This window comes from Hyposmocoma kahamanoa, unplaced genomic scaffold (genome assembly GCF_003589595.1).
Source record: "Hyposmocoma kahamanoa isolate Upper Pololo Valley unplaced genomic scaffold, ASM358959v1 93, whole genome shotgun sequence".
NCBI classification, from domain to species: domain Eukaryota; kingdom Metazoa; phylum Arthropoda; class Insecta; order Lepidoptera; family Cosmopterigidae; genus Hyposmocoma; species Hyposmocoma kahamanoa.
In genome coordinates, this window is record NW_020654810.1 from 388,140 (window position 1) to 411,944 (window position 23,805).

A 23,805-nucleotide genomic window follows, 5' to 3' on the forward strand; every position below is an offset into this window, starting at 1 on the left:
GACCATCCTATTTGGATTTGGCAGCCAATTTGTTACCCGACGGCGCAAAATAATAATATTTTGCTTCGTCGAGTGTAGAATTGACCTTCTTTTTGCTCCCGACCCGATATTAAATATTTCATCACAGCAGTCACGTTTTCTCTTTAGAAAATATTTTTTATGGGAAGCATAATTATGAATCACTTGTGAATAAATACGACTCATATTATTTTTCTCTTAAACTACCTTAAGCAAAAATACAAAGACAATTTATCTTGAATAAAACTTACTTTTATTTTCCGATACATTCGCTGCTCCCACATTCGACAGTGAGGTATCGAATGTCCCACTTTCGGACACTTCATTCGAAGTTAGCCGATTGGAAAGTCGATCGAACGCATTAAGTTTAATCAGACGACCTAATTAAGCATTCTAGGGCTATGGGAATAGGTCCGATCGAACGACCGGCACGGAGCAATTTCAACGCGAATTGTATTAATGACCCCTTATTACCCCTGATAGCAACCGAATTCAAATAGCATTTAATGAAACGTAATAGAGTAACGACAATTATAGAACGGGAATTCTAAGTAAATTATAAATAATACATTTGTGGTCTACAACATAAATTAACACGAGGAGAGACAGTTCGATTGTCGACGTTATCGTTAACGCAAATATCATCCCTGGTAGTTTGTTTTATGAGATACTGAAAATATTTAACTTTATAGAAACCGTAGTTTGAATATTCCTAATTTTGTAGGTCTCTGTTTTAAATATACAAAATTTATTTTTAGTACTTTATGTCTAGAAGTGTATTTAAAGCTTTTAGTAGCAGTAGAGCTCCTTGTAAAAGAGTTCGTCCAGGGAAATACTGCCACCTTACCTATTTCTACCGCCAAGCAGTAATGTCAGCATTACTGTGTTCCGGTTTTGAAGGGTGAGGGTGCTCGTGAAATTACGGGCACATGGAACTTGTCAAATTATGTCTCAGGGTGACGGGCGCAGTGGGAGTCTTTGTGACTAAAAGCTCTGAGTGACACTGCAAGTGCTATGGACAGAATTTTCGCTTATCACGCATTACATTCGTCCTGTCCACAGAAATCTAAATATGTTAATATAAAAAACTACATATATTAAACATTGCCTCGATGGTCATGTCCGGTGTTTGTCGAAGCGACTGTGCCACGAGCCTGGGGGTAGGGGCTTTTTAATCCAAAGCGTAAAACATAAAGACAAATGTATTTTCAACGTCACAAATTTGTCTTTCTACTCAAACAACGCTACTTTGAGACTTGTCGAGATTAAAAAGAAGTGATAGCTAGGGTAACACAGCGGCGTGCAAACGCTTTTTAAAGGGGATTTCTAAAGTAATTAAATTGTATATAAGAATTCGTAGAGCGTAGTCATGATTAAATTCTTAGACTTAAATCCTTATGCAGAATTCGGCTATCGACGATTTTATACAACCTCAGTCTTATAGTGTACAAGGGTTCAGAATGCTTGCTTTAGATATTGTTCCTCCGTACCTAGAAAGACCATCAAACCATACTAAATTCAAAATAAAAATAAACTAAATATATACAACAAAATTATGACTATTTTTTGCACACTTTGTTTAAAAAGCAAGTACCAAAATATTTATATAAAAACTTAAAGGAAGAAATCATGATATGAGATTGCGCAAAAGGGGTCTCCTGCTCAAAATGGCGAATATATTATCTTTGTCTGCTACGTCTAAAATTTAGACCGACCGACCTCCTCCTGTAATGGCAGTGTCTCTCTCAAGCACTACTAACTTTCAAAATTAAATGTGTTATGTGGCTGTTTGAAAAGCAATGTCGAGACGAAGGCTTTACGTAGTAGCTTGTGTAATTATAGTATACGTTCTGTGTATTTGTGTGTGTTTGGTATTGCGTATTTCAATTTATCAATATTTTATTGCGATTATAATTGTTATTATTTATTACTCAAGATTGTATTCTTCGTCTAATTGTTGTATGTGTCAAATTTAAATAATTTATTCAATTAGTCATTGAATTTAAATTTTTTGTACCAAAATAAATATGTTGATTATGGTGTTATATGACGGGCCATGGCAGAATAACAGCGAGGGCTGTGTAATAAGCGTGGTCCTCCGACGATGACTCATGGACCATTTTGACAGCTTTTTGTGGCTTATTTATTTTATCTTCTGTTTTTTTCTTTGTGTTCTATTATCATTTTATTAATTTATGTATTTTGCATATCAAATAAAACCGATATTATTTTTATATGTTTGGTTTGACAAAAGTGATTTTAAAATCCTATTTATACTACTTAATACAAATTATCACCGTCGAAACAAACTATGACTACAGACATTTTAGATTTGTTTAAAATAATCCAACCCACATAAATAGAAATAAAGTACAATTTCAGAACGCACAATACTGGTAACAGATTCAACCTAAATGCACGATTCGCAATTTTAAGCTCTAGTTACCCAATAGGCGTTGCGATAAATCGTATAAACAATACTATCGCAAGCGAAAACAAGAGATGAACGAGATTTAATGGGCGGCCTACACCCGCCGGTTGTGTTGACTTGTGCTTAGTACAGCGTGTTATAGATATTCTAAAAGGATAGAGGATAGCAAATAATACACAGATGTTAAACCTTTCTTGGTGATTCAGTAAGTCATTATCATTAATTACAAGTTTCTTCGGTATGAGTCCTTATTATTGGAAGTCGTCTACATGCCGCCGTTAGTTGAAATGTGTATGTGAAAAGGTCGATCGGTCGCTACTTTTATTTGTTCCTATGAAGATACCGCAAGAGAAAAGTAGATATTTTTGAGTTTAATTTCTTTAAACATAATTTACTTGGTTTGAGTTTTTGTCACAAGCACCCTTTCTACTAACGGCGGCAGTGCAATGAAAGAGGGTAAACAGAGATTGTCAGTTATGTTAGAAAGGTCCACCGCCTGTTGCCAGTTAATTCGTGACCATGGAGCGCGTAACCGTTGCCTATAATTCATGATAATAATGAAATAATATAGAGAAACGAGAGTTTACATATTAATTAGGGTTCACTGAAAACCAGCGTCACAGCCTAATCTGTATCCTTTTACATATGCCACACAAGAAAGTTATTCAAATTGTGTAAAGTATTTAAAATTTGATATATTCGCTTCGTTGTTTTTTTGTTTTGCTTTTTTATTTTTTCTTTCTGTGTATTTTTGTGTTATAGCGTTGCAATAAATGGTTTCTATTCTATTGTTTATATATTTTGCTGACTACTAATTTTGCCGTTCATAAAGAATCGAGTAGAGAGACGAACATGTATCGTATTTTGTAGATGCTTATTATGATGATTGACATAGGCCTCACGGACACGGGCTCGCATACCACCTTTTTTTTGACGGGGGAAATCTTTATAGATACCCCTGAGCCCAGTGAGACTCAGGGGTTATGTGGAGACTCTCCCCCCAGACTGGAGGGCCTACCCCACTAACACCCCCCCGGGTTTACTTCTCGCCGGTCGAGTCCGCGCCGTGGGGTCGGTAAACATTCATTACTACATTACATTACTCCCGCGCCAACGAGTGAGGCCGTGCAATGCAGGCTCCGGAGTCCCTCTCCAGAGCCCGCTGGCCTCACTAGGGGATCAGGCGAGCGGCGAACTGCCTTCGCTTTCTCCCCGTACGTCTGCGCCGAAGCGGGTGCGCGTCCGCCGCGGCCTCCTGTTGCGACATGGAGAGGTTATGTCGCAAAAGGACGCCACCGCCTCTCAGGACTCCTCGCTGCCGAGCATGGCGGCAACCACACTCGGCAGCGAGAGGTCCTGCCCTATTGTCCCCGTCAGAGTACGGCGGTGCTCATCCCACCGGCTGCACACCTCTAGGGTATGCTGCGTGGTGTCATCCGCAGCACCGCACTCGTGACACGACGGGGACGGTTGTGCAGGTAGTGACCGAAGCAGCCGTGCCCGGTCAGCACCTGCACAAGGTGGTACGACAGTGGCCCATGGGACCCGCTCACCCACTCTACGAGGACAGGACGGATCGCCCCTATTGTACGAGCTCCATGAAGGGGGATCCGCCAAGCCCTCTTTACATCGGTCCCGCATGCGATGCGCTGTGAGTCGGCACTCCCGCTCGACTTTTTAGGGAGCGGGGCGCTCGCCTCGGCGGAGTACCGGCGACGACGCATGCGGCGACGCTGCACATTAGCCCCACAGCAGCGATTTCGTCGCCGCTGATAAGACCCCACTCTAAATGGGAGCTCCGAGTCACCCCGGCGTATAGCCTTCTGCATGGGGCTCCCGGCGTCCCGAGATTGGGCATGAGCCAACTTAACGCCGATGCGGCCATTATTCGGGGAGCAAATTGCCGGAAATGCTTTCCGAAGTTCCATCGCCGATCCAGGACAAGGCCCAGGCATTTCATCTGGGACCAGGACCCCGATTCAGAACTCGTCGACATCTTCGACCGAATCGTTCGATTGGATATCGGTCTCGAATCGAAGGGCGCTTCCGACCAATCCAGAACATTCGAGTTAAACGTTCGATTCGGATTCGGATACGATATTGTTATAAAAATAAATATTTATAACGTTTATGGAGTTAGTCGGCGAATACAGATTACAAGAAAAATGAAATCCTTTTATATACATTTTTAAGACTTTAAAGGCCTAAAATATAGGAGTGCATTCAAATAAATTAATAAATATGAACAAAATCCAGATTTTATTTAAAATAATAAAAGATTTTCATATTATATTCTAGCTTTGTGTTCAACAAACAACTGTATTCTGAATAACGTTTGTAGTCTTTGCCGATCGAGAAGTACGAGTAATCGTAATGTGAATAAAAATGAAAAGAAACCGTACGATATCTAATCGAATCGGTCGACAACAGTGTTGTCGTAAGGTTCTGAATCGACCTGCTGACCGGGACCGACACTCCTGCGATGGAGATGTGAGCGCCTGCCGGCACCGCCCAACCTCTGCCCCTCCCGCGACCCGCGTACCACCTGCAGCGTATGTATAAATTTTTGTTCTTCAGCGTATTATCCCTTTCTTTTCATTGCACACCCCCGGGAAATGATCACACCCGCCCAACGTTTGCGCTTGATACTCTCCTGACACCTTTTCCATTAAAACTTCTTACAACGTATGTATCTTCCAGCTACACAACGGATTAGAGATGGCACAAATATTTGGCTACTATTACGTATTCGGCTTACCGAATACCAAATAATGAAAAAAGCGCGCCATATATATATATATACATGTATAAGATTTTATTCTTATAATTAATCCTATCGTGTAAAATCGTATCGTATAAAAGTGCAGGGTGCATTTTTTTCAGATTAAAGCGGGTTCGATTCCCGCGTGTTGCTAGAAATTTTCGAAAATCTATGAATGCAGTTTTATTTCTTTAAAAAAATAAAGGAATGTTTCCTTTAAGTAAAAATTTCTATCTCCAGTATTTAGAGTACTTTCATTCCAGGTGGCATAACAAATTTCCACTCGAAATATATATATATATATATATATGTTTTAACATTCTCAAAAAGGTGATTTAATAGCAGTAGAGCTCCTTGTGAAAGAGTTCGTCCAGGGAAAGAAAGAAAGGGTTCGTACAGGCACATGGGACTTGTCAACTTGCCACTGCGCCCGACACCCTTCTAGATCTTTGCGACTAAAAGCTCTGAGTGACACTGCAACTGCTATGGACAGGCGTGATGAGGCCTGGCGCAGAACAGTGACTTAAAAGAAGTTACTATTAGTAAAACAGAGTTGATGCTATTAAGAACAAAATTCGGTATTCGGTCAAATCATTATTCATGACATCTCTACAATGGATAGCGTGGTTAATAACTAATAGAGTAATAGAACACTCACACTGACTATAGTGCGCTGAGCGCTATGGAGGCGCCTTTGTAAAATGCATCATACCGGGGATTACCTACGCTGGGCAGTGGGCGGTCAGTGGTGGACTGTAACTAATAGGTTCGTAGCTCGAGAAACCATGATGTACGGCAGCATTATAGCTACGACTTGAATGGGGTGTTCCATATTGACACGTGTCAAAGGTAATATGACGTAGTAGTAGATACCTGTAACGGAGGGTGTGTATGTATAAAGAAAGTAATGAATGTAGAACCCAGAATACCTCGAGTATTTTCATTTCAACACCTACTAAGTTGGAAAATAAATTTCTTGGTTTAGCCGATAAGAATCATGTTATATGACCCCTTCGCCACTGGCACGCAATGGACACCATCGGAGTATCCACTAAAATTCCTTTTTACGTGTGGGCACAGCGGAAGTTAAAGAACCCTTTATATAAACATTGAACACGATAATCACTAGACAGCTTAAAGTGTCCAAGGTAGTGTTAAGATTCCTTAATTATTAGCATTACCTACACGTAAATAAAAAGCTTTGTAAATCGTGTAAGCGCAGAATGTCTGTTCTGGTATTACCTGTTGAAATTCTGACGTCCTCGTTACACACAAAATCCCCAACAAGAGCTCAAGCCGCTTGTTATGACGGCTGATGTGACACGAGAATAGTGTCTATTACCGCGAACTGCATTATTACCAAGCGTGTCACATTTTTTGTCCCTCCTATTTCCTATGACGTCACAAGCGCTGTTTAGTGATGGGAAACCTCCGTTGACGCTCAAGCGATTTATTGAATCGACGAAGCAGACGGAGCACGTACTTAGAACAATGATTTTACAAGTATTTATTGAATACAAGAAGCCGCGAAATATTAATATAGTGAAATAACACCATAATAACATAATTAATGAAAAAAATGTCGATTTTTTGAAAAATTTAAAATTTGCTTTAAGAGTTCATTTTTTAATCGACTTCAATGGTTATTAATTAAAGTTAACAATTAATATTCTTGCAATAAAATTAACTTATCGAGTTCTTAGCTTTTCGCGATTGTTACAAAAAATAGGAAATGAAACTGTTTTATTTTCCGGATATAAATCGCGTATATTTGTTGCGTGTGTTGTATTGACTATGAGGTCCGTAAAGGGCCCGAAACGTCGGTTTGTTTGAAAAAACGTATTAAATAATTATCTTTTTGTTACAGAAAATCTCGAATGCTTACTTAAATAATGAAAACGCTCGTCTAATTAACTCGTAACTGCCTTAATTTAATTTACTCCCGACATAGCTTTCTGCTAATGGTTGAACAAATGGATGAACGGTAAGACAACCGAAAATGTTACAGCTGTCGACTCAATCCAATTTTATTTTAAATTTAGGTTACGTGGAAAATTAACAAATAGCAAGAAAACGCTATAGAACATTTCGTAACATATTCTAAGTCTAAAATCTAAGTCAAAATCGGTTCACAAATGCCGGCCGGAGTTATCGCGTAACGTACATACCAAAAAGAAACACAGTCGAATTGAGAACCCCCTCCTTTTTTGAATTGGGTTAAAAGTCAAATACACAAAAAAATCTATCGACTTTACTTTATCCCTGTGAGAAACGTTAAACGAAGTGTCACAGGGATCATCTAGATTACGTTTAGTATAATTGTAAAATTTGACTAAAAAAACGACTCACGCGACAGTACTACGAAACTGAATGCATAGAAAGTATCGCTCGTTCGTTTTCATGGCCTACTAAATGCCTACTAACGAATGACTATAAGTGTACCGCGTCAAGTAAAAGCCGCAATGTATTACGAATATGCGGCATACACTCGTCTACATAATTTGTTTTCTCGAAATTCATACAAAATGAAAATATTTTATTTTAAAATAAATTATCCATATTTTGATTGCAAAAAAACTTAACTGTGGAAGGAAACGTTTATGCGTCTACTCACAACTGGTGTGTTTTTGTAGTTACTAATGTCATAATTAGGTACATTTTTTTCGCGTTTTAGCGAGACGCTTAGCGCATTCTGAAGCGTAGCAGCGGCAGCGCGTAGGAGGTACATTCGCGTCGTACTAAAGTGAAATATTCTTTAATTACTGATATTTCGCATTACACATTTGCTTTTATATTTCAAGATATAAGTAGGGAACGAAAATGGTACACTAAATGAAAAAAAGTGCCAAAAAATACAAAAAGGAAAAATATAGAAATTGTAAGCTAAATAGCTAAGCTTCTTTAAGGGAAGTAACTGCCTGCCCTCCGGTTACCAGAACCTGCAACGTCACGAACTGAAAGCTCTTTCACGAGGAAATTCAATCTTCAAAGCCGTAGTATTGGTTGACTTTCGCGTATTTGAACCTTTTGCTGGTTTACCTATCAGTAGTCAGAAATGACATTTTCCAGAAATAACGTTCGCTCGAATTTTCATAACCTCGAAAGTAATTTTGAGAGGAAAATGTTTTTTCTAACTTAACCTCACCTAACCGAACCTAATCGTATCGTTGCGATAAACATCCAACATATCCTGAAAAAACAACGGTTACGTTATAATTCGGTTTTCGGTGTAATGAAAATTCGAACAAAACAATCGTTATTTCGGAAAAAAGTTCGATTTTGTGATAGGTTACCCTTTTGCTTTTGTCGGTTGCTCTAGCGTTAAACCTCGTGCTGCCACCTATGTTTCCGTGGATATGCGAGGAGGCCACAGTGCCCACGCGTTCCACACAAGCTGCTGCTCCAGTCTCCATATTTGCCGTCATTGCGATAGACATTGGTGATCTCGAGGACGACTGGTGTTTTGGAACTAGTGTAATCCCGAAAGATGAATATCATCGAGTGCTGGGTGTCGGGAAATCCAACCTACGGAGTAGGGGAGTGTGTAGCTAGTGTAGCAGATTTCTCTTCGAATAATTCTAGTACCCCAAGCAAGCCTTTGCCAACTTAATGAGGTGCAAAGTTACGTAGGTATTTGTTAACTGCGACGAAATTGTTACAAGGTATTTCACAAGTGTGTATACTTTTTCATAACAATGCGTTATCTCTTAACAACTCTCTGTATATTACGTAAGCAGATACCGCACCATTGTGCCTTTGTATAGCTTGTGTAGTCGTGAGGAGCATACTTATGATAGGATAAAATCTCGCTTTTATTTGATGGCACAATAAGAATTCAGGTACAAAAATACGAACGTTTCGTAAGCTTTGTTATTCTGTTTTCCAATGAATATCATTTATTTTAAGTACGTACAGCGGGATATCCAACAGACACGGCACTGCTCTGCAAGGACGTCTGTGATCTCTTGTAGTTCCAACGCGTGTGGTTCAAACTATACATACACACCACAAACGGCCTGGAATCATTTAAAAAGAAAGAAAGTTCATAAAGGCTTATGACTAATGAATGCAAAAAATAGTAATTTGCTTTCCTTTTGGAGGAAATAACTATACGACAGTTTTACTCATATTAAGCTCGACGGCAAATTGCGTTTCCAGAGCAAATCCGTTTCATACACGAACAAGGAGCGATAGAGTGAAACTGTTATAACACGACTTGGAGTTGTTACAAATACACGTGCAAGGCATTTTAGAAAAGAATAATCGCAAATAATATGCTTCCGTGAATCTCGTAAGAGCACATATTTTTAACGTTGGGGTTAAACAATAGTATCTACCCTTAGGTGCTAACACGTCATATTTTGTGTGTTAAAATGCAGGTTTAAAATAAAAATGTATTCAAATCTCGTAAAATAACCTTTATTCTACGGTATCAAGTGACGGCAAAAACCAGTCGGGCATTTTGTGGTACGCGCCACTATTGTCAACAGTTGCGTTGCCATCATGAGCGTTAATCGCGAAGACTTGAGGAGCACCGCCACTGCGCCTTACAGACCACGGAAATCGTTTAAGGTGACCCCTGAGATGTAAAATTGGCATGTCCCGTAAGCCTGTACTCTTACTCTTCAAAACCGGAACTCAGTTCGCAGAATGCTTTTTATATATCAGTTGTACTCGTAGGAGCCGAGTACGGAAATGGGTGCTTCTTGTTTGAGAGGTTGACGGTTGAAATCCCTATAACAGAATGTTCCTGTCTATGAATTTAATTCCTAAATTCTCCCTCTACCAATGAGGTAGAGGGATTCCACATATCTCCTCATTCACATACCGCTTGGCGGCCAGCGGCCAAAACTCTCTCCTCGAAGGAGACCCATGCCCAGCAGTTGGACGAATAATGAGTTGATGATGATGATGCACCTATTTACGTCCGAAAACGTGAAATCCAAATTAACTTTTTGATGAACTTGTTTGTTTAGAATTTACGCTACGTCAGCCATCTAAGTGCTTTTGAAGTAAAATGGAATTCTGCCAAAATTCCGCAGCCGTTACTAATGCTTAATGTTCCTTAAATCCCTGTTGTTGAAATAGACGATCGTGACTCGCGACCTGTCGATTTGCGCGTTGAACCTGTCGGGAAACTTTCCACTTAACGCGACGCGGCGCGGGGAGGGATAGGATAGGGACCCGATTAAATTAAGATTTCGACACGCCTAAGGCGTTTCCGAATTGACCACTTACATTCTTATTCTGGGCCATTACTATTTAGCACATTACTCTTACTTAATATCCTTTAGTAAATTTTATTGTGATATGAAGTATATGTTTTTTTTTAATCATGACAGTATTCGAAACCGTAGTAATACTAGGAACCTGTCTTAGGAACCATTAAGTCTTTTTTATGAAAACAATGCTGGTATAGTTATTTTTTGGTGAAACATGAGTTGTCCATGAGAATGAATAATATTGATTATTTTTTTTAGATCAACTCAATTTAATGTTAGGATTATTTGCACACAAAAAAGTCAATCTTTTTGTATGAAAAAAACTTTTTATTAAATTCCACCAACTTCTGCGGTCCTTTTTTTCTTCTATTACAATAAAATGACTTATACGAAACTGGATCTATCAGTACAAAAAATAATCAATTTTATTTTCACAAGCAAATGTTTGGAAACTCGTTTTCAGTGTTGAAGTTTTAATTAGTGACTAGAAGATTCTAGTAACAAGCTCACTTTTGACAATTGATGTGTCAACGGCTGTTGATTAGGGCATCAATTTATAATACCTAACTAAAGGGAATGGATTCGACGGTCCGTGAAACGACATGTCGGTTCATCGACGGCTCCAAATTAGACCTGTCTCGCAATAATTACAACCAGTTAGGTTATTTAGTCGTTATTTGAAAAAAAAAACTTCTTTATTATCATCATACGGTGATATGTCTTAGTTTTCATCTCACATACATAACACTTAAATTCATACTGATAGCTTTATCGCGTTCTCGCGTGGCGGACTAAGCACACCATAACACACATGAACATTTTTTCATGCAGTTCATTTTTCCACCCTTTTTTTTTTTTTGACGGGGGGAAATCTTTATGGATACCCCTGAGCCCAGGGAGACTCAGGGGTTATGTGGGGACTCTCCCTCCACACTGGAAGGCCTACCCCACTAAAACCCCCCCGGGTTTCCCTCTCGCCGGTTGAGTCGGCGCCGTGGGATCAGTGAACATTCACCACGACGCCGCCCGGCCGCCCTAGCTTACGCCAGGGCTCCCGCGCCAACGGAGGGGCGAGTCGGTTGTCCTCCGACCCGCCCCCCAGACGAGTGAGGCCGTGCAATGCAGGCTCCGGAGTCCCTGTCCAGAGCCCGCTGGTCTCACTAGGGGATCAGGCGAGCAGCAAACTGCCTTCGCCTTCTCCCTGTACGTCTGCGCCGGAGCGGGTGCGCGTCCGCCGCGTCCTCGCGCACCCGCTCCGCGGCCTCCTTTTGCGACATAACCTCTGCGCAAAAGGAGGCCACCGCCTCCCAGGACTCCTCGCTATCGAACATGGCGGCAACCACAATCGGCAGCGAGAGGTCCTGCCCTACAGTCCCCGTCAGAGTGCGGCTCATCCCACCGGCTACACACCTCTAGGGTGTGCTGCGCGGTGTCATCCGCAGCGCCGCAACGTGGCACGACGGGGGCGGTTCCCTCCTCGCCACCTTGTGCAGGTAGTGACCGAAGCAGCCGTGTCCGGTCAGCACCTGCACAAGGTGGTACGACAGCTGCCCGTGGGACCGGTTTACCCACTCTACGAGGACAGGGCGGATCGCCTCTATGGTACGAGCGCCATAGGGGGGATCCGCCAAGCCCTCTTTCCACCGGTCCCGCATGCGCTGCGCCGCGAGGCGGCGCTCCCGCTCCACCTCCTGGGGAGCGGGTCGCTCGCCTCAGTCCCTCATTCCCCGCCGGTAGGTGCGGACCTCCGCCAGGACCTCGGCTTCGAAGTCCCACGGCGGAGTACCGGCGAGGACGCATGCGGCAGCGCAGGCCACCGTCATGTACGCCCTGCACATTCGCAGGGCGACCACCCTCTGGGGATACGGCCCCACTCCAAATGGGAGCCATACTCCGGGTCACCCCGTCATTTTTCCACCCTCCATAAAAATTAATAAACCTAACCTAATAATCTAAGTCACAAACACGACCACCAAAGAAATGCCCATTTCAGGATTTGTTCATTGTTGGAATAAAAAATGGAATGTTTTTTTTATTAACATGTGTAACAAAATCACATAACAGGCAACAACTCATATTAGTTCCGTCACGCACCGCTAGATGGCATTGGCGTCGAAATAGCAAATTCTGCATCGCGGTGTTAAGGTTTTCCCTGGCGGAACGACCACTGGCGGCGATGCGAACATTAATGAATCCAACTTACTACACATCTAGCTGTACTTCCTTGTTTGGAACTACGCTTTAAATCGTTACTGTCAAACCTACTGCACATTACTACGTTTCTAGCGCTGCTTTCTAATTGGAATTGCTCTTTAGAACGTTGCACTAGTTGTTGCACACTGAGCCGCTTCCTAATTGGAACGTGTGTACGGGTCCTCGACTACGTGCCGTTTAGGGGGCGTCCTTTCCCACTGTACCTCCTAAACTGTATGTACTGTATATCTTGCGTAATAAAACCACCATATTGGAGAAAACTTGGTTTCTCTCTGCCACCCCAATAAGAACCTACTACACATTGAACCTACTTCAAAGCAATGCCAGAATCTATTAATAGTCATGAGTAACTTTATAGAAAATTGCTACAATTTAGTGCGATTGAATTTGCAATGTATATTTTTAGTAAAGTCGCAACGATGCGGACTTCGTACCAATCCGTTACCATTGATTACCGAAATAAGTGATTAACCTCAGCACTCCGCTGCATTTTATTTTCTGCGTTGTTACAACTAGTCCTTGAGCTCGTTAGAGTTGTAGTCTGCGGGACGCAAATCGATGCGTTGTTAATTCGAACAACAATTTTGTCGCACGCGCTCTTAGCAGCTCCCGTAAATAATTGTAATCTGAATTGATATAGCGATGGACATCATGTTTTATAATTGTTTTGCGTCTTAAGATGTGCAGCCACATTTATGAATTATTTTTAAAGTTTTTATGAAAAACTTAAAACTTTCCCTGTACAGAACTTTTCACGACTTTATCGAAAAAAGGTTTGATAAGAAATTCTATTATTATTATTAGCGCACTCGCGTATACCTAACGGTACGATCAATCTTTAAAAAAATATTTACGATTATGCAATATTATTTGAAATCTTGTCTGTAACCTATCAATAAACATTCACTTATGTTTTTTTCCATAAATATACGAACTGGGAATAAATTAATAAACGTCCTGGGCTTTCATTTGGACTACAGACAAATTTCTTTATTAATTAGTATAAATTTTGTCCAACTTTTAAATTTAAATATTTAGGGACAGTCTAATGTCGTTAAAAAAGCCCAACGAACCATTTTCTCAAATTATTATACTCAATCTGGCTTGTTTTAGTATTTCCAATTATAAAAATAATAATAATTAGAAAAATAGTAAAAAGAAGTGCTAATACAAACAATTGCAAACAAATTTTTTAATTAAAGTTGTCGAAAAAACCACACGATCGTGGTTTATAATAAACACGTAAACAAACACCCTGACATGTTTAACGGAACCTCATGGGTCACGAGGCCGCGGCGCGGCGGTGCGGCGGCGGCGGCGTCTGCGTCGGCATCGGTTCACACTTCGAAGTTTCATTGAAATTTTAATGTCATATTTGATAGATAAATTCACATTGATGTGCTAATGCGCTACTGGTTTCTTTGTTTATCGAACATTTTGTTAAGCATCAAATTTCACGTTTCGGTCATAATCTTTAAGAAATCCATGGCGACAATGCTTTATTTTGTCCACCTATGAGAAAGGTACTTTTATAAAGCGTGTCCAGTAACGCGACAACATAGTAAACATCGTTTAGTGTACGCAGTTCAATTAAGAACGCAAATATCGTAATTCAAACTCGGCTGCAGGCAAAAGGAAAAATGCATCGAAAAATAAATTCGTTTATGAAAACAGACGATGAAACGAGTCCCATTAATTTTGTAAACTGTCGGGCTATATCGGAGCGGTCGTTATTCAACGCAGCGACAAATAGAAAAGTGCAACTGAATTAGCTCGAGCATGAGCAGCACGATCGTAAAAAATCGCTGATAGAACAGATCCAGGATTCAATAAGTCTGGCTGTCGGCGACGCTTATTGTACTTGCCATTTTATTGAATTCCCAACATTTACAAATGAAAATCACACTTTACACCATTCAAATTCTGTCGCTTATCAGATAATTCCCTCGTAATCACTCTAAAAGGGTTCCATTTAGAAATCAGCTCTCAGTTAATTGAATAAACTCAGTTTCCGAATTGATTTATATTCGTAGGGAAGCGCAAATAGTTATTCTGATCAACGTTGACTCTTCAGTTTGAGGAGAACGACCGCTTAATCTACAGTTGTTGCTTTTGAACTGCTACTTAATCCCGCACCGTTTAGTATTCTTTTAGTGCGCGCTTATGAACAGACATTCGGGTGAATTAATTTAATTTAAGACTGAATTCAGAACTAGTAAATACCACAACGTGCAGCTAGACATCTAGGTATATCTATATTTTAATTTTATTAATAGTGTTGCCAACGTAAAAGTCCACTAAACCACAGCACATAAAAGATAATATGAAACTTATGTGATGTGACAAGTAATCTCATAACTCAAGTGACAAATGGCCACATGCACCGGGTCGCTACGAGCAGCCGGGGGACGGCCGGGGGACAACCAGGAGACAGCTGCGGGTTAGCGACAGCGCAGGGAAAATGTGATGAATATTTCCAGCCAGACGTGAACGACGTGTCTGTAGTGATGCAGTGCTCGCTCGGGTCACCGGACGGTGACTGACTAACAGTAAAGTTCATTTACTGCGTCGTCACTTGCGGAAATTATTGTGGGACAGGTTTCAGTGAAAAAATATAATATGACTATGGTTAGTTTTCATAGCGAAGAGAAAGAAAATGCTTAGTTGATATAGCGTCTGTCACGGTATGCTAGAAGACGTCGGTTCGAATCCGGCCGGTTCGAAGGAATTTTTTCTGAGTGTTTGATCTTTGCATTATAACAAACTAGTGGAGCAATTTCACATAAAAAAAATTGAATATCAATTCAATAAAAATTCAAATACAATGAATAGCGACATCTCTAGCCAGGACTGGTAGCTGTAAATGTATCTAACTGGGTGACGAAATACTTAACATTTCTCATAGACAGCGCTACGGCTAAAAAGTCGCTGAATAAACCAAATACAAAGACACGACAACAAACACAGAAAAATTCGTGAGGTCCGCTGGTTCGTTCTGTGGCTTAGTTGGTATAGCGTCTGTCACGGTATACTAGAATACGTCGCTCCAAATCCGGCCGGATCGAAGGAATTTTTGTTTTGAGTGTTCGATCTTTGTATTAATAATTAGAACAATCTGGTGGAGTAATTTCACGTAACAATTGAATATCAATTCAATAAAAACTTAAAGAAATTGCTTGTTTCGTGAATTCACCTGCCTCTCATTCGGTAGCTTGGGACTTAAAATCTTTTTCTAACTGGGTTTCCCAATGGTATCTAGTATGATGCCCGTCATTGTTGTCGTCTTAATCAGTTGCAAAAACTCCTGTGCCACCCGACATTCACCCATTCGCGATCTTCAACCAATGCAGGCAAAGCAGCGTAGTCTTGACTGCCTGTTATGTTCGGCGCACGTTTGTTAGAACTTAGGCATACACATATTTACATATTAATATTTAGAATTCTCTTTATTTTGACGCGTCCACGCGTAAATCGCGTCAGCAGTGTTGACTGTGGCATGAAAGTAATATTCAACAAATATGAAGACATGCGGAACGAGACACGTGCATCGGCGTTATCACAAATCTGATATTATACAATTCAAATATTGTAATACATTCTGAGGCCTACGGCTTCGTCTGCGGCGCAAAATGGACAGGTAAAGTACAGGTAATTCTTTTGCAAAATTTACCTCCATATCCATTAGACGTATTGATTTAGTTAAAAAATATATATATATCAACTATAAAACTTGCAACTAATTTAAAAAAAAATTTTGGCTACGTTACCATTTATTACCTTTAGCAGGTCAATAGTAGTTTAGCTTTGATATCAATAATACGTTGTGCAAAAAATACTATAATGTCACAAAATACAAATGCACTGCAAAACAGTTCTTCATCTTTTAAAAACACAATAATCTACTGTTTTATCTATTGCGTTTGTTCAAATGTTTGCCTTCACTATCTTGTTAATGCTTAGATAGCCAATTTAACGTTTCTGTTGGCCGATGGCTTAACACTATACACAATTTACATGCAATTTAATGAATTACTTTGTCTACTATAGTCATTGGCTTTGTGAATGTCATGGGTGGTATGCTATAAAAAAGATCCTCGCTCTTGCTCAATTCCAGTACATAGATAGTGTTATACACATGCGTCGGGCGGTCGTCTTTGATTTTTTTTTCGTTAACCAATTTGTGCGCATGTTCAAAATTTCGATAAATTGTGTTTCATAATATGTTGTTCAAGTGAAGTGATTTTTTTTATGAACTACAAAATGTTGTGATCCGTTTCGGTTTCGTTTAGATAAAAGATAGGTAAATATGTCGTAAATAATTTAATGATTGAAAAAGTTCTTTTTTCATTCCAAATGTCGTGTGCTACGTACCATTTTGTGAATTGAACATTGTGAGAGCTGTTCACCTGTTTCACCTTACTGACTATAAAGCAATACAAAATACAAAACATTTTACATAACAGCGTTGAACGGTACATAGTATAGACAGTAAGAAAGTGCATAAGTGTCCGGGTCGAAGACGTTTACTTTTCCTCTATTACGAACATCTTATCCTGAATTCTTAACTGTTCTAAAATCGTAAACAGATGCGTGGTGCGACCTAACTCATCTCTTTTGTGATTGAAATTAACCTATTGTGCTTCGATTGTCGAGTTTCGTTTCTTAAATTGCTCTGTTATCTGTCTCACTCGTTACATTTTCGTGAATATATCCATGATACGTTTTTAGATGGAAGATTTCTCTTGAACTTGTTAACATATGTCTGCAGCTTTTTGGTTTTCATCAAATTCCCGCAAACGTAAATGTAAGTACATTATTGCAGAGGCCGGGAAGTAAGGGGTTGCTGGACGAGTATGAGTTACGAGGCCTTGTATTAGTAAGAGTCAAATAATCCCCGCCGAGTCATGTATAGTGCTTTTCTCAAGCAATGTGAGAAAATAATGAAAGACTAAAGAGAGGAAGATGTTTAATAGAAAAAGTAAAAAAAATATCAAAATAAATATTTGAAAGAAAATGTTATTGTTTTTCCCGGCACATTAAATAGTAGTCTGCTGAACTTCTGATGATGATGTGGTGGGATTTGTATCCATTGCTGTATTTTTGTAATAGCTCTGCTCACTAGAACTCATTTTCGCGACGAAAATACATACATGCTTTATCTTACTGCCTTTTTCTTTTCAAAAAAGTAAGCAGTACAGGTAGGTCTTTTTAATTCTAATAATTACGAACACTCGACAGTTGCCTGTATGTGTTTTTCTTTTGCCGATTTATATCGTTCATTGTTAGTTGGTTAGCGGACAGTAATGGATTTTCATACTTACTTTGCAGGCGTTGACCGGGAAGACGTCACACGGCCCATAAATGACAAATTTTCTGTGTTTGTTTCTTGAAAGTTAAGTACACACTTTCGAGCATGTTTGAAAAAATATTTTTCTCAAATATGGTCGGAAATGTTTGCAATACTTTCAACGTTGATGAGCCCGATGTTGAGTTGTAATAAATAGATATAGTAAAAAGGAAATTTGGCATTTCGGAAATAAAATTTATGAAAATCGCTACATTCAAATTCTGTGAATTTTGAAAGTGGTTTCGAACTCCGTAACGTTCGTTAGCCGAATTTAATTTATTCACATTTTTTCATGAACGCAAGTATTTTAAAGAAACTTACAATCATTTAGTTTATTTGTAGCAACCGCTAATTTATAACTATAACGATATTGGAAGTTTTGATACAGACACATTTAAATAAGTTTGTTTACCTAAAACACTAGAGAGTCATTTTCCCAAAAAATATTGCAAATAGCTTTTTATTACACTAAGCGACCGTTACGTCCAGAAGCATTACATTAGTAAAATTTATTCGTAGGATTTTATGAGGTGGCACAAGTGGTGATCACGTGAAGAGCCAATAAAACCCGAAAACTCTTGTTTTGACAAAGATTGTCAGCAATAAGCGGAATTTGCATGGCGCGTAAACAAGGATGAAAAATTGGTCGCGCCCCGCTGATGGGAAATTATGAAAGGAAAAAATGTTATTTTACGGGCATTAGGTCCGCTGCTCGCGGTTTCCGCGCCGGAAAATGTAGGCAATACTTTATGGTAAGTAATAGTAAGGGCGGTACCGAAATAGAGTTAGAATGATGAAAAAGAAACATAAGTCGGAGAATAAAAAGAAAACAACTTCCTTTCAGTTTCCTTTACTACAAAAAATAAAGAGGTTATTGAACGGTGAAAATATTAAATGAAACCTGCGTTTCGGAGAATTTCCACAATCGTCGAAAAAGCGTGTAATGTCCCCACTCTCGAATTTGGACTTAATTTTTAATCAAAGTTTTGTTAACTACGAAAACTGGATTCAGTATATTAATCTAAAAAGAAAAGTTTAAAACAGATCCCTCATGAACCCTACGCACTGTATGTGTAGGTAATACACAATAAGTAACAGGCCCCATTCCAGGTAGAGCAGGCGGTATAAAAAGTTCCACATTGAAATTTTCGTTTCGATAAACACGACCACTGTTTCAACGATTTGCAGCGTCAGTCGATTTCCCGACCAATTTCGATTGGTTTGTCAACAAATTATTCATTTGCGTTTATTCTATTTCCAACTAATGAATAGGTAGTCAATTATTTCCTAAAAAAACACTTGCATTTCATCAGTGTGTGCGTCTGATGACGCAATGTTTTTTGTTGAAAATCAATGTATTGTACAAGTCTAAATTATTTATTACTATCTACTTACCTCGTAGTAGCAGTAGAGCTCCTTGTGAAAGAGTCCGTCCAGGGAAGTACTGCCACCTTACCTATTTCTGCCACCAAGCAATAATGTCAGCATTACTGTGTTCCGGTTTTGAAATTACAGACATAATACGGGACTTGTCAACTTATGTCACAGGGTGACGGGCGCAGCGGCAGTGCGCCTCAGATCTTTGCGATTTAAAGCCCTGGGAGGCACTGCAACTGTTATGGACAGACGTGTAACTTACCATCAGGCGCAAGACTTGTTCGTTCCGTCACTTGATATTATAAAAGAAAAACCTAATACAATCGATGGTGGTAGACTATAGCCTGAACCCTGGTGTTGGTTTTGTAATTTTATAGGTTTATACAGTATCACAAACGCTGTAGAACACTAAAACCGTTTAGAAAAATATCAAAAACGATAATTAACAACGCAGAATAACCTTATCCTGTCACCCAAACCATAAAAGGGAAACCAATTTATCAAATCCCCCCGTTGCCTACCCTCATATATTTGTAACATTGCTATAATGTTAGATCAGCCATGCGAAGGGTCAGCCGTGAAAAGGATTTAGGTTAACAACGGCCTAAGAAATCTTTGGAATACTTTCGTAATATTGGGCTTTGTATTGTTGCAGGTTCCGGAAAATACTGTAATGAGACTCCCGACATACATTGTCTGTTGGTAAGTTGAACTTACGATTATACTGTTTTATCATCAAAACTTTCTTTAAATCAAAGAGGTTTTTCAGGCGAATAACAAAATATTAAGTGGAGAGATCGGAACGGCGTGGTAATTTAACTCAACTACATAAGAGGCATATTGTAGGCAGGCAGGGTGGAGGCGGCTAGTGCAGTGAGGATTCCATCGCTGCACTAGGTTCCATCGCGTTTGGATACCACTTTCCACTTAACATCAGGTGGAGTGGAGTCATTTGCCTGTCAGGTATAAAAAAAAAAAAAAAAAATCAATAACTAATTTTTGATAAAATCGGCTTTAAGCCCTTTCTGTTCTCCGAAGTATAGTTGACTCCCCAACCCGCGTCGGGTCAAGCATAAATAAATGGAATACTTTGTATTCCAATGACCATCTTTCTTATAACGCTGAATACAGTACAATGTACTTATTAAAAAAATGCCCGCCAGGCGCAATCAAGAGTCGCGCAGAGGGACTGTCTTAGTCACGTAGTGCGCAATCACTGGTATTTTAGATTTTTCGTCGTGAGACACTAATGGGGAAAGGTCATAGCGTTTTCATATAATATTACACAATACTCACTCGATCTCGTCGCTCCACTTTCAAGTTTCGAGTTCTTGTTTAATAAACTCGAAATTCTAAAATTCCATCACCTAGAATAGATGAAGATCAATTTACTAGTATTTATGTGATCTGTGATCAATTTCCAATCAGTAATAATAGCAGTGACTGAGAAGGGCCGCTGTGACATTCAGGCGGACATCGACCAACAGAACGTGACAGTTTGTAAAGCTTGATGTGGGGCGGAGGGCTCTCATTGTTCAAACTCAAGTTAATCGCTGCTGATGCTTTGGACCCGATATGGATTTTCATTATATTGTAACTATCTTTTGACGAACTATCAAAATTACTCTACCTCGATTAGAAAAGGGCGTGAAATGTCTGTATGTACAAATTTTGTATTTGCAACAAATAAATGATTGTTTTTAATATATTCTCTTCGATCTCTACTACATATTACAGATAAATAGATGTATAGATTAACACTTTATTCACTAAGATGACACAAAACACACAAATACAAACGGAGAAACAAAAACATTTTGTCATATCAGAGAAAGGGCGCAGACCCAGCGTATGCCACTATTCCCTAAGGGGCGTTGCTTTTCAGTCACAACCAACGAGAGGGACTAAATATAGGACTTATGAATATACGAAACGACTGAGTAAAATTATTAATTGAATTTATATACAGGATGTCCTGCGGCTATGCGACACAGAGGGAAAGTAATTTGTTGATAAAATATTTTGATTCATGGGGACATTTTTGCATTATTACTTACTTTTTGTCTCATCTGGGAATTGAACAGACCAAACGTGAAAAATAAATCCCGTATTTCATGGTGCCGATGGAAAGAGTGAAACATAAAGATTCATTCCTTCAAATAACATAGTATCTTGAATTAAAGGAAACACCGTGAAATTTTACATTTAAGTTTAGGAAAATTTATTTTTCTCAAACATATTCGGAAATATTTGCATTACTTTCAAAAAACGAACACGGAAAGTTTGTCATTTAAGGACCATGCCACTTCTTCCCGACCAAGGCCTGCAAAGTAAGTTTGAAACCCAGTACAGTCCTCTTCTCTAAACATTTAAATCTATCTACTAATAATTAACTATGTAAACAGGCAAAAGAAAAACTCATACAGCCAACTGCCCAGTATTCATAATTGCGAGAATTAATAATACCTACCTGTACCGCTTACTTAAAAAAATAGAAATATGGCGGCGGTAACATTTAGACTAAAATGTTTTGGTATTTCTTTGTTTTTTCGTCTTTCTGTATTTTGGTCGCGACAACGAGCGCTAGTGAGAAGAGCGATAACGAAAATACAGTAACGGGTAATACACATTCAAACGCATCACCAGAAGTTCAGCAGTCTACTGTTAATGTGCCTCGAAAAACAATAACGTTTTGTTTTAGCAATTGTTCTAACATGTCAAATATTAATTTTAGTATTAATTAATATTTTTTACTTTTCTATTATACATCTTCTTCTTCTTTTTCTTATCCGCTCATGCGATTCATGCGTCTCTAGAAGCATACCACACCTAGAGGTGCCGGTGATGATTTTATACCGATTTATCGGATATCGAAGTTATAACAGATAAAAGAACTAATACTAATTGCTATTTCGTTAACTACTCTAGCAAACCATATAGTTTTTAATGTCTGGGTCTGTCATTTAAAAAAATAAACAATTTCAAAAATACGTCACGACAATCGCGTGTGTTATTGTTTGGGCTGGTGATGTCGGTGTTTATTTATTGAAAACATACCGTAAGTAGCGTTTTTTAAGTTTACCCTGAATATAAATGTTTATAAACTATACTTTAAGGAGTAATTTCATGGTAAACATTAGAACCACTCAAACGGAATATTATCATATTTACCCAAGTACTCCAAAAATTTCATTAGTGCTTTTTAAGTGCAGGATTTGCGGTGTATTACTGCATTTTATTTGAGATGTTTTTGTTGTAGTACGGAGGGTATTTATTTAGCACAGCAGAATTATAATTTTTATTTTTAAAAACTTGTATTTAAACTGAATCCTTTTCCAATTTGCGAAACCAAATAGCCGCCATTTTGCGGTAGGATGAGCGCATCGCGTGAGCGGATAAACATCTTCTTTAGTCTGTTATTATATCCTCACATTGTTTGAGAAAAAGTCTATACATGCCTCGACGGGAACTGGGATTGCTGACTCGTATTAATACATGGCCTCTCTGGCGCTCTTCCTTGTAACTCATACTCGTCCAGTAATCCTTTATTTCCCGGCCTCTGCAATAATGTTACTGTCGGTACTCGCTCCGGCTCGTTACAGATTTTTGTAGCGAAAGTAGGAACTAACCACTTCCATACGTTATGGCAATGCACGTAATGTAAATTTTACAAACACAGTTGGAACTAATTGGGCCATCAATCATCAGCACCCAACAAAAGTGTATTATTTGGCCGTGTAGAGTCAGAACCCTATAAATAAATGATTGTGAAAACATCCCTTACAAATAGCCCGTCTTCGAAATCAATTACAGCGAGAGCAACGCAAACCTCCTACCACGAATCATTACAAGTAAAAGGTTTCATCCCCAATCAAGCCAAACCGTTTGATCAACGGAGGACGAACCCACCAAACGAACGAAGCTCACTTGAAAAGAACAACAGCCTCGTTTCAGGCCAAGGGTTTTGGTAATTCTGCGAAAATCGACTCGACAAGTAAAATCTTTAACTTCTCATTTCCGTAATTTTAACAAGGCAAAGATTGCTGAGAGTAATATGTATAAAAACTGTATTTTTAACAAATGGTACTATCGTTTTGAAAAATCAGAACTACTAAGGAAAGAGTTCATTTCGGTAAAATCTATTATAAGTTCGCTTATAGTAATAATTTATTTCGGATGTGTTCGATATGTGATTAAATGAGTAATAAACTTACAAACTGTGTTAATAATGCAACCGTGTTCATAATGGAACACAAATATAGCGGTAAAATTTCAAAAAGTTACGTTGTAGTATAGGTCTGTACTCGACGAACAACTTACGTTCTTGAAACGCCTATGTTTTTATTACGTATAAAATAGAACAGAATATTTGGTAACACAGTGTACTTATCTATGTAATGTAATATATACGTGAGAAAAAGGATAAAAGTGGCAA

General features: G+C 39.0%; 1 protein-coding gene across 6 annotated transcripts in view; it reads left to right on the forward strand.

Annotated features, from left to right (window-relative positions):
* Positions 1-23,805, forward strand: part of LOC113237598 (somatostatin receptor type 5) — a 275,719-nt gene that overhangs the window by 245,134 nt on the left and 6,780 nt on the right. For 4 of the 6 annotated variants that reach the window (XM_026474173.1, XM_026474174.1, XM_026474171.1 and 1 more), the window contains one exon: positions 20,026-20,072. The gene's annotated coding sequence lies outside the window, so the exon portion shown is untranslated. Of the gene's footprint in view, positions 1-16,758; positions 16,947-18,638; positions 18,746-20,025; positions 20,073-23,805 lie in introns of those variants that run through there. The other 2 variants (XM_026474170.1, XM_026474169.1) reach the window with 2 other exon arrangements.